Source organism: Martes martes (assembly GCF_963455335.1).
Source record: "Martes martes genome assembly, contig: scaffold_287, whole genome shotgun sequence".
NCBI lineage: Eukaryota > Metazoa > Chordata > Mammalia > Carnivora > Mustelidae > Martes > Martes martes.
The window spans coordinates 55344-65571 of NW_027666338.1; positions in this window are offsets into that span (position 1 = coordinate 55344).

A 10228-nucleotide genomic window follows, 5' to 3' on the forward strand; every position below is an offset into this window, starting at 1 on the left:
CCATCATGAGTGACAAATGATGAACCCTATAAGCCACCTCTGTGTTGTTTCCATGGCGCGTATCTTTGATCAGTCAATGAGCGCTTTCCCACAGTCCCCAGATCTAGACTCAGAATCCTCCCCAACTTAGCATGTATGAATTGACCACTGCAGCCATAACAAATGACCACAGACTTTGTCCCTTAACCCAAGTTTCTCATCTCCTGGTTCTGTAGGTCAGCAGTCTAGGTAATAGGTAGCTTCGCTGGATCCCGTTTACAATGCGGCAGGGCTGAAATCGAGGTATAAGCAGGGCTGTATTTCTTTCTGGAGGCTTTGGGGATGAATTCACTACTAAGCTTATTCAGGTTTTTAGTGAAATTCGATTCCTTGTTGTTTGGGGACCGAGGACCTCATTTCCTTGTTGTCTGTCAGCTGGAGGCAGTTTTTTGCTTCTAGAAACTTCCTTCTCGTGCTTTCTGTGTACCCTCACGTCTGTTGCCTCTAGGCAGGTGAAGTTCTCTGCTTTTAAAGCTGCTGTGTGATTAGATGGGCCCCACCCAGCTAACCCAGGATAATTTCCCTCTGTTAAGGTCTGTAACCTTAATTATATCTGCCAAGTCCTTTTAAAAAATTTTTTTTAAAAATTTATTTATTTAAGAGAGAGCATGAGCGGGGAGGAGGATGATGGAGGGAGAGGAGAGAGAATCTCAAGCAGACTCCCCACTGAGCACAGAGACCAAGTAGGGGCGGAGCGGCAGAGTGGCAGGGAGAGGGAGAGGGAGAAGCAGGCTCTCCACTGAGCAGGGAGCCTGATGCGGGACTCTATCTCAGGACCCTGGGATCATGACCTGAGCCGAAGGCAGCCGTTTAACCAACTGAGCCACCCAGATGCCCCTCAAAGTGCTTTCATAACTGTTAATTTCATATTGATTGTTCTCAACATCACACCCATTCAAAGTCAAGTGGCTTGTAAGACTAAACTGCACACACACACACACATTCCTAATTTTGTCCTCAGACCCGCTTATCCTGGGATACAGCACCCTGATGTGAAGCCCTGGAAATGTAGACATTTTTCTACTAATCTGAGTAGGTAAATCTTTTGCTGCATAAAAAGAAGAATCTTGGGGCGCCTGGGTGGCTCAGTCCTTCAGCGGCTGCCTTCAACTGGGGTCATAATCCCAGGGTCCTGGGATCAAGCCCCAAGTCGGGCTTCTTGCTCAGCAGGAAGCCTGCTTCTCCCTCTCCAGCTCCCCTGTGCTTGTGTTCCTTCTCTCTCTGCCAAATGAATAAATAAAATCTTTAAAATAAAAAAGGAAGAATCTTAACATTTTCAATAGAGATATAATGATGTTTGCTTCAGATTTTATTGTCCCTTGTGTTTATGACAATTTAACCTAGTGATAAGTCCCTAACTACTTAACTGAGGAAATTCTCATTATACTTAATCATTTCATGACATGCCTCAGACCTTGTGATAGAGTGCAGGACATGGCACCAGGTGTTGATTGGAATTTAAAAAAATCATTTCCTAGTTTAAATTGCACATTGAAAATAAAATTTACAATTTTTTTTTATTTTTTAAAGATTTTATTTATTTATTTATTTGACAGAGAGAGAGAGAGAGAGGGAACACAAGCAGGGGGAGTGGGAAGGGGAGAAGCAGGCTTCCCGCCGAGCAGGTAGCCCAACCCCAGGACCCCAGGATCATGACCTGAGCCAAAGGCAGACGCTTAATGACTGAGCCACCCAGGCGCCCCAGCAATTTTCAATTTTGGCATGAACATGTAACTACTATACTCCACTTGGAGCATCTGTGTTTAGTTTGTACCTATTACTTATCAGAAGGTTTGCTAGTTATTTATGGGGTGCCTGGGTGGCTTAGTTGGTTAAGTGCCTGCCTTCCACTCAGGTCATGATCTCAAGGTACTGGGATCAAGCCCTACCTCAGGCTCTCAGTCATGGGGAGTCTGCTTCTCCCTCTCACTCTCCCTCTGTTCACTCTCTGTCACTCTCAAATAAATAAATAAATGTTTAAAAAAAGAAGGTTTGCTAATTATTTAGCTGAGGAACGCCTGCTAAGTATTTTGTTTTACTAGCCTCACTATTAAACATGAAATAAAAAGGTATTTGTCGTGCTTCCTGTGTATCTCAATTGTTCATGAAAAAAGGGAATGGTTGTACTGGATCTCTTTGGAGAAGTGAGCTTCTCTTTGGTTTTATTTTTTATTTATTTTTTTTAAAGATTTTTATTTATTTATTTATTTGGCAGACAGAGATCACAAGTAGGCAGAGAGGGAGGCAAGCAGGCTCCCTGCTGAGCAGAGAGCCTGATGCGGGACTCGATCCCAGGACCCTAAGATCATGACCTGAGCCGAAGGCAGAGGTTTTAACCCACTGAGCCACCCAGGCGCCCCTCTTTTTGGTTTTATAGTCCCGATGCTTTTCATTTCTATCCTTCCCTCCAGAAATTGGTGGGCATAACAAGATGAGATGACAGGTACTAGCTATATGCGATATTTCTGCAGGATTTGTTTGGGTTCTCTGTCGAGACCAAACCCTCAGAAGCATTTTAGTGATCCTGCCTCTGCCTGTTTTAACCAGTATCGGTACAGACTTTCCCAGTTACAAGAGTAACTTTGTTGGGGTGTGTAATTTGCAGAACATAAATCTGGTGCTTAACTAAGTCCTCAAATTTATTTAGAAATCCCCTTAAATGTGTTACAAGTATTAGCTATATTTTATATAATTTTCTTGGAAAATGAATTTTATGAAGGGAGCATATACCATGTCTGGAAATATTTATTTTTATATCCTTTCCTTGCCCAGTTTTATTTTATTTTAACTTTATTTTATTTTATTTATTTTAGAGAGAGACATAGATTGCGAGAGAGAGCACGAGTGGGGAGGAGAGGGAGAGGCAGGCTCCCCACTGAGCAGGGAGCCCAATGTGGGGCTCTATCCCAGGACCCTGAGATCATGACCTGAGCCAAAGGCAGACACTTAAAAGACTGAGCCACCCAGGTGCCCTTTGCCTGGTTTATTTTTATTGTCAAATCATTTCAGATACTCGGGAAAAAGGAAGAAATACTAGGATGACACTGGCACATCTTTCACCTACATTTTTAAAAACTTAAATGTCAAATTTGTTTTCTCTCTGTGTCTCCTGAACCTTGAGAAAATAAGTCAGTTGTTACGATACTTATAACTCTAAATATTTCCATTAGACATCTCCTTCAAAAAGGATATGTTCCTTCATAACCACAATGCTATTGCCACATCTAAAAACAACTAACAGCAATGTCATATATACCTAGTCTGTATTCAGATTTCCCCAGTTGTCTCAACTGTCTTTTATAGCTATTTTCAGAATAAGTATCTAGGTCATGCATCGCACTTACGCTGCGTTTAGATATTATGCCTCTTCAGATTCTTTTACTCTATGACACATCTATCTCCCACCTTTTTTCCTTATGACATTGGCTTTTTGAAAAGTTGTCTTGTAGATTGTCCCACCTTCCGGATTACTCTGTTTGATTATGGTGTCATTTAATTTGTTCCCATATTTCCTGTATTTCCCATCAACTGCAGGCTAGCTCTATCAATGTAACTGAATCAATTCAGGTTAAAAATTTTGACAAGATTACTTCATAAATGTTAATGTTTTTTCTCCTTTATAAGCTGGTAGGTTTTTTTTTAAAGATTTTATTTATTTATTTGACAGAGAGAGATCACAAGTAGGCAGAGAGGCAGGCAGAGAGAGAGAGTGGGAAGCAGGCTCCCCACTGAGCAGAGAGCCCGATGCAGGACTCGATCCCAGGACCCCGAGATCACGACCTGAGCCGAAGGCAGCGGCTTAACCCACTGAGCCACCCAGGCGCCCAAGCTGGTAGTTTTTAAAATATTTTTATATTTTTTGTTTTTTGAAGATTAGAGACCATGACAGTCAACAATGCCTAGCTAGAGTTTATTAACAATAACGTAATTTTTTCCCAGAGTATCCATTTTTTTAAAAATCAAGCGTAGTTGACACACAATGCTGTGTTAGTTTCAGGTGTACAACATAGTGATTCCACAATTCTATACATTATGCAATGCTCACCACGGTAAGCGCAGTCACCATCTCAGCTGGTATTCTATTTTTTAAATTAGTTTTTAAAGATTTATTTATTTATGAGTAGGTTAAGCATCTGCCTTCAACTCAGGTCATGATCTCCAGGTCCTGGGATGGAGCCCCTGGGCTTCCTGCTCGGCGGGGGGTCTGCTTCTCTCTATCTCTCTCTCTCTCTCTCTAAATAAATCTTTTTTTAAAAAAAGGATTTATTTCTGGGGCGCCTGAGTGGCTCAGTGGGTTAAAGCCTCTGCATTCGGCTCAGGTCGTGGTCTCAGGGTCCTGAGATCGAGCCCCGCATCGGGCTCTCTGCTCAGCAGGGAGCCTGCTTCCCTTCCTCTCTCTCTGCCTGCCTCTCTGCCTACTTGTGATCTCTCTCTCTGATAAATAAATAAATAAAATATTTTTTAAAAAGGATTTATTTCTTTATTTGAGAGAAAGAGAGAGCACAGGTGGGAGGGGCCAAGGGAGAAGAGAGAATCTCAAGCAGACTGTGTGTTCAGCATGGAGCCCGACATGGGGCTCCATCTCACGACCCTGAGGTATGAACTGAGCCACCCAGTTGCCCCCATTATTTTATATTCTTTATTTTGATTATTCTCTCCGATGGCTGAATCCCATATTTGTTAATAGAAGTTCTTTTAAACTACTTGTGATCCTTTCTGGCATGGCCTTACTGGTCTCTGAGCAGGTACTTGTTTTCTGGAGCAAAGATCCCCTGAGCAACTCTTTTACTTTTCCTGTCCCAGACCTAAGATCAGCCCTTTTACCAAGGAACCCTGATTCCTTAATGAGAAATAGCACCTTGAAACCAAGATCTTGGCAGAAATAAATTATTTTAGAACATGTCAGTACTCGTATTTATTGTTTTAAGTTTCTTTTTTAAAATCTTTATACCCAATGTGGGGCTCAGACTCTCACCTGGAGATCAAGAGTTTGCATGGTCTTGCGACCTTGGCAGCCAGGCGCCCCAGTAGTCCTAGTTCAAAGGTATGTGATACCAAATCACACAGTGCCTCCTACAGCACTGCAATTATAACATAATTATTCTTCATTCACTCAAGCTTTTTGCTTCCTTGGCCATGTGTTCCAAATCTATGATTTAGAGTAGTGGCAGTAAATAAAATACCTAATCAATGTGGCATGTGCCAGATCTTGAAGGTACTAGGGAGATCAGTAATCCTGTTTTTTAAATGACAGTCAGCTCCCATTTTAAGGCTGAAACCTGGAGAAAACAGCTTAAGATAATTTTATAAGCTTTCTGTATGTAGCTTATTTTGGTAGGAATTAGATTTGGCCCATGTTACATCTCATTCTTGGGACAGAGAAGTGAGGAAGGACATCTCTTGTTCTTTAAATGTCTTATCTATATTCTGTAATTATTCCCAGCCTACAGATGACAAAACTGAGTGTTAGAGAGGGTAGGTGATTTTCTCAAGGTCCCTGTGCCTGCAAGTGACAGAGCTGAATCTTCACGTGGTTGTCTGTCTGACATCAAGTCCCTGCTCCAAACTGCCGTGCTTTGGTGACACTGGGTGTATTAACAGTGTATGGAGTATGTGTATGGAGTAACAGTGTATGTGTATGGAACCTCTGCAACATTACCTGTTGGGGGACGGGTGCGGTATAAGAGAGTTTGAGCCAACAAGCCCTGCCATGAAGTCCTGGAAGTCCAGTGTGGGGGACAGCATACATTTTTAGGCAGTATAATAGGAAGCCGGTCCTTTTATTTATATTATTTTTAAAAGATATTATTTCTTTATTTGATGGAGAAAGAGACAGCGAGAGAGGGAACACAAGCAGGGGAGTGGGAGAGGGAGAAGCAGGCTCCTTGCTGATTGGGGAGCCTGATGCGGGGCTTGATCCCAGGACCCTGGGATTATGACCGGAGCCAAAGGCGGACGCTTAACGACTGAGCCCCCCAGGCAGCCTGAATTTATCCTCTCTTAAATTGACTAATATCCCTGACCCATCACTGTACCCACTGTGTACACCAGGTATCATCTGTGAGACGTTGCCCTTGTTGTAATCTCTCCTCCTTGAGCCAGAGGAGTTGCCTGGATCTGAGAAGGGCTGTTCTGAATAACTTTCAGGCCAGCTTACACACAGCAAAGCTGGATTCACATCAGTGTAGTAGAGTGGAAAAGAAACAAAGCTATGCAGAGGAGTCATCCGGAAAGGAGAGACGGTAGGGCTTTAGAGAAAGAAGTTATCTATTTTGTCTATTACTCTATTTTGTCTAGGTGTGAAAAATTTTTACAAGTATTTTTTTACAGATAAAATTTTACAGACAAATATTTTGTCTAATACTCTATTTTGTCTAGGTGTAAAAAAAATGCATCATGTTGTATGATCTTCCTGGTTGTTCAAAAGTACCTATGTTCTTTTTTTTTTTTGAAGATTTTATTTATTTGACAGACAGAGATCACAAGTAGGCAGAAAAGCAGGCAGAGAGAGGAGGAAGCAGGCTTCCTGCTGAGCAGAGAGCCTGATGTGGGGCTCAATCCCAGGACCCTGAGATCATGACCTGAGCCGAAGGCAGAGGCTTTAACCCATTGAGCCACCCAGGCGCCCTGAAAGTACCTATGTTCTTGACAGCATCTGGATTATATTATATATAAAGGTTATATTAAAACTGAGTTAACCCTGGCTGCTCAAGGTATGGAAATAGAATGGTTTTCCCTCATCTTTTGCAGAGTACACAAAGTATAAAGTTGTGGAAAGTTAAGAACACTATTTTCTCACTCTTTCCATAAAGAAGGTGTAAGAATGTGGTTTATGTTTTCACTAGGTCCTACTGCTTAAAACATTTGTATTCTGACATTATATTCTGACAGAATATAAATTGAATAAATTATAAGATTTAGAAATCAAACACAAGAGAATATTAATTATTGTAACATACTCCGCAGACTCTAAAAGTCAAATACTCAATATTTATTTCTTCCTCCCAAGTCTTACTTAAGCAGGGTATTCTAGGGTTATATTTACAGTCCCTTCTATCTTCAAGCAACACCACATTTCAAGACATTAAGTCAAAACACTCTCTGTTAGGGGGCGTCTGGGTGGCTCAGTCAGTGAAGTGTCTGACTTGACCTCTCCAGGTCCTGGGATCAAGCCCATGGCAGGCTCCCTGCTCAGGGTGGAGTCTACTTGCTCCTCTCCATCTGCCCCCCACCTCGTGCGCACATGTGTGCAGCCTCTCTCTCTCTCAAATAAATAAATTAAATCTTAAAAAAAAAAAAAAACAACTAGGGGCACCTGGGTGGCTCAGTGCACTAAGCCTCTGCCTTCAGCTCAGGTCATGATTTCAGGGTCCTGGGACGGAGCCCTGATTCGGGCTTTCTGCTCAACAGGGAGCCTGCTTCCTCCTCTCTCTGCCTGCCTCTGTGCCTACTTGTGATCTCTCTCTCTCTGTCAAATAAATAAATAACTATCTGTTTTGGAATCCTCTGGGAGTACTCTTTACAACCAGAATGGAAAGGTGGAGTGCTATGAATTGTTTTATTCTTTTCTCTCAAGACCAGATTCCATTGCCTCCATATTAATCACATTCCTTCCGTTTTTAATGTCTGCCTAATTCTCGTGGAGACATGGGTTTACTCTGGCTGACTAGAAGAATCAGGACATTTTGGGCTTCTGCTTTGCCTGTACTTTGTTTTCTCAGGGTCACTCATATTGCTAATTTTAATACCAAGTATGTTTTATGGGTCACCTGCTACGTATCAATAATGGAATCCATTGATTTTGAGCCAAATATAGCATCTACATGGAGGTATAGGTTCAGGAGAATGACCCAGAATCCCTGTCCCTTTCCTGAGCGATCCAGTTTACATTTCAAGGTGACTTTTCTTTGCTACTGCCCTATCACCCAGCTAGTCCTTTATCTAGTCCTACTTTCTTTGACTAAGGACAATTTTAATGTCAACTCCAGCAACCTAGGTTGATGGAGGAATTATGCTGAAATGAAAGAAAGCTTAACACCTCCCACGCTGAACCAGAATTTAAAAAAAAATTTTTTAAAGACTTATTTATTTGTTTGAAAGAAAGAGAGAAAGGTAGGACAACTGTGCTCAGGGGGGAGGGGCAGAGGGAGAGAGAGAATCTCTAGCAGACTCCCCACTGAGCTTAGAGCCACATGCAGGCTCCATCTCATAACCCTGAGATCATGACCTGAGCCAAATTCAAGAGTCAGACATTTAACCCACTGAGCCACCCAGGCAGCCTTGAACCAGAATTTTTTAAATAAACGGCCTTTTGGGGGCACCTGGGTGGATGAGTTGGTTTAAGCATCTGCCTTCGGTTCAGGTCATGATCCCAGGGTCTTGGGATCAAGTCCTGTATCAGGGTCCCTACTGAGCAGGGAGTTTGCGTCTCTCTCCGCCCCTCCCCCACCTCTCTCTCTCTCTCTCTCGCAAAAATAAATAAAATCTTTTAAAAAAATAAATAAGGGCACCTGGGTGACTCAGTCGTTAAGCGTCTGCCTTCAGCTCAGATCATGATCCCAGCATCCTGCTATCGAGCCCCATATCGGGCTCTCTGCTCAGCAGGGAGCTTGTTTCTCCCACTCCAGCTCCCCTGTGCTTGTGTTCCCTCTCTTGCTATCTCTCTCTGTCATAAATAAATGAAATCTTTAAAAAAATAAGTAAACTGCCCTTTGTAACTAATTCCACCTCTCTTTTCTGCGTTAGTACACACTTGGACATAGCTCAATTCATATTTGCATTTAGTTCGAAACTTAACTTGATGTGCTTCTTTTTTTTTTTAAGATCTTATTTATTTATTTGTCAGAGAGAGAGAGAGCACAAGCAGAGGGAGCAACAGGCACAGGAAGAAGCAGGCTCCCTGCTGAGCAAGGAAACCGATGCAGAACTCCATCCCAGGACCCTGGGATCATGACCTGAGCTGAAGGCAGGCACTTAACCTACTGAGCCACCCAGGCGCCCCTAACTTTACGTGCTTCTTAAGGCATTTTGTAATGTTTCATAGGAACTGTGCTTATTGCCCTCTTGCCATACTGGTCTTCCAGGGAATTATTTTGGCTTCATAGCTAGATCCTTGCTTCTTGGTTTTTATTTCTTTTTAAACTTATGGCTTACTGAATAGCTTGACAGCAAAAGTGAAGAAATTTTTTGCAATAGAGGGCTGAGAAATTCAGTTACCTGATGACTTTTTCCCTAACCGGTCTTGGAAAATTGAGGAACTGTTGTATTATTTCAATGGTAAATAAGAATTTTTGGCTGAGTTTACTGTGGTTTCTACATTCTAGCTTCAACTATTTATCTGTAGTTATTATAGTTTAACTAGTTGCCCAGTGCTAAGTAATCTATAGTACTAAATCTATGACCATAAGGATAAGAATCAGGATTGTGAGAAATGGTTTTTCAAACAAATCTCCTGGTATCTTTACTATCCCTAGTAAACTAGTTACCTAGGTGCAACAGCAATTTATAGTGCTAAATAAATAAACAATGGCAAGAATAAATGAATAAGTAACAGCAAGAGTGAGCGACTGGATGGATAGATAAATATAAATAAAATAGTCAGAATTGGGGTGCCTGGGTGGCACAGTCAGTTAAGCTACTGACTCTTGGTTTCTGCTCAGGTCACGATCTCGGGGTGGTGAGATCTAGCCCCACCTTGGGCTCTGCACTTATTGTGGAATCTGCTTGAGATTCTCTCCCTCTGTCCCTCCTGCTCATGCTCTCTCTAAAATAAATAAATAAGTCTTTAAAAAAAATAGTAAGAATTAGGGGCACGTGGGTGGCTCAGTCATTGATTGTCTTCAGCTCAGGTCATTATTCTGGAGTAGTAGGATTGTGGCCCAGAGTTGGGCTCCTTACTCAGCGGGGAGTCTGCTTCTCCCTCTGCTCCTCTGCTCCTCCCCCCCCTGCTTCTCCTTGTGCCCCCCCAAATAAATAAATGTTTTTAAAAAATAGAATAGTAAGAATTAATATATACTAGTGATAAGAATTTTTTTCAGGGGCAGCCGGGTGCCTCAGTTGTTGGGCATCTGCCTTCGGCTCAGGTAGTGATCCCAAGGTCCTGGGATCGAGCCCTAAATCAGGCTCCCTGCTTCTCCCTCTCCTACTTCCCCTGCTTGTATTCCCTCTCTCGCTGTCTCTCTCTCTGTCA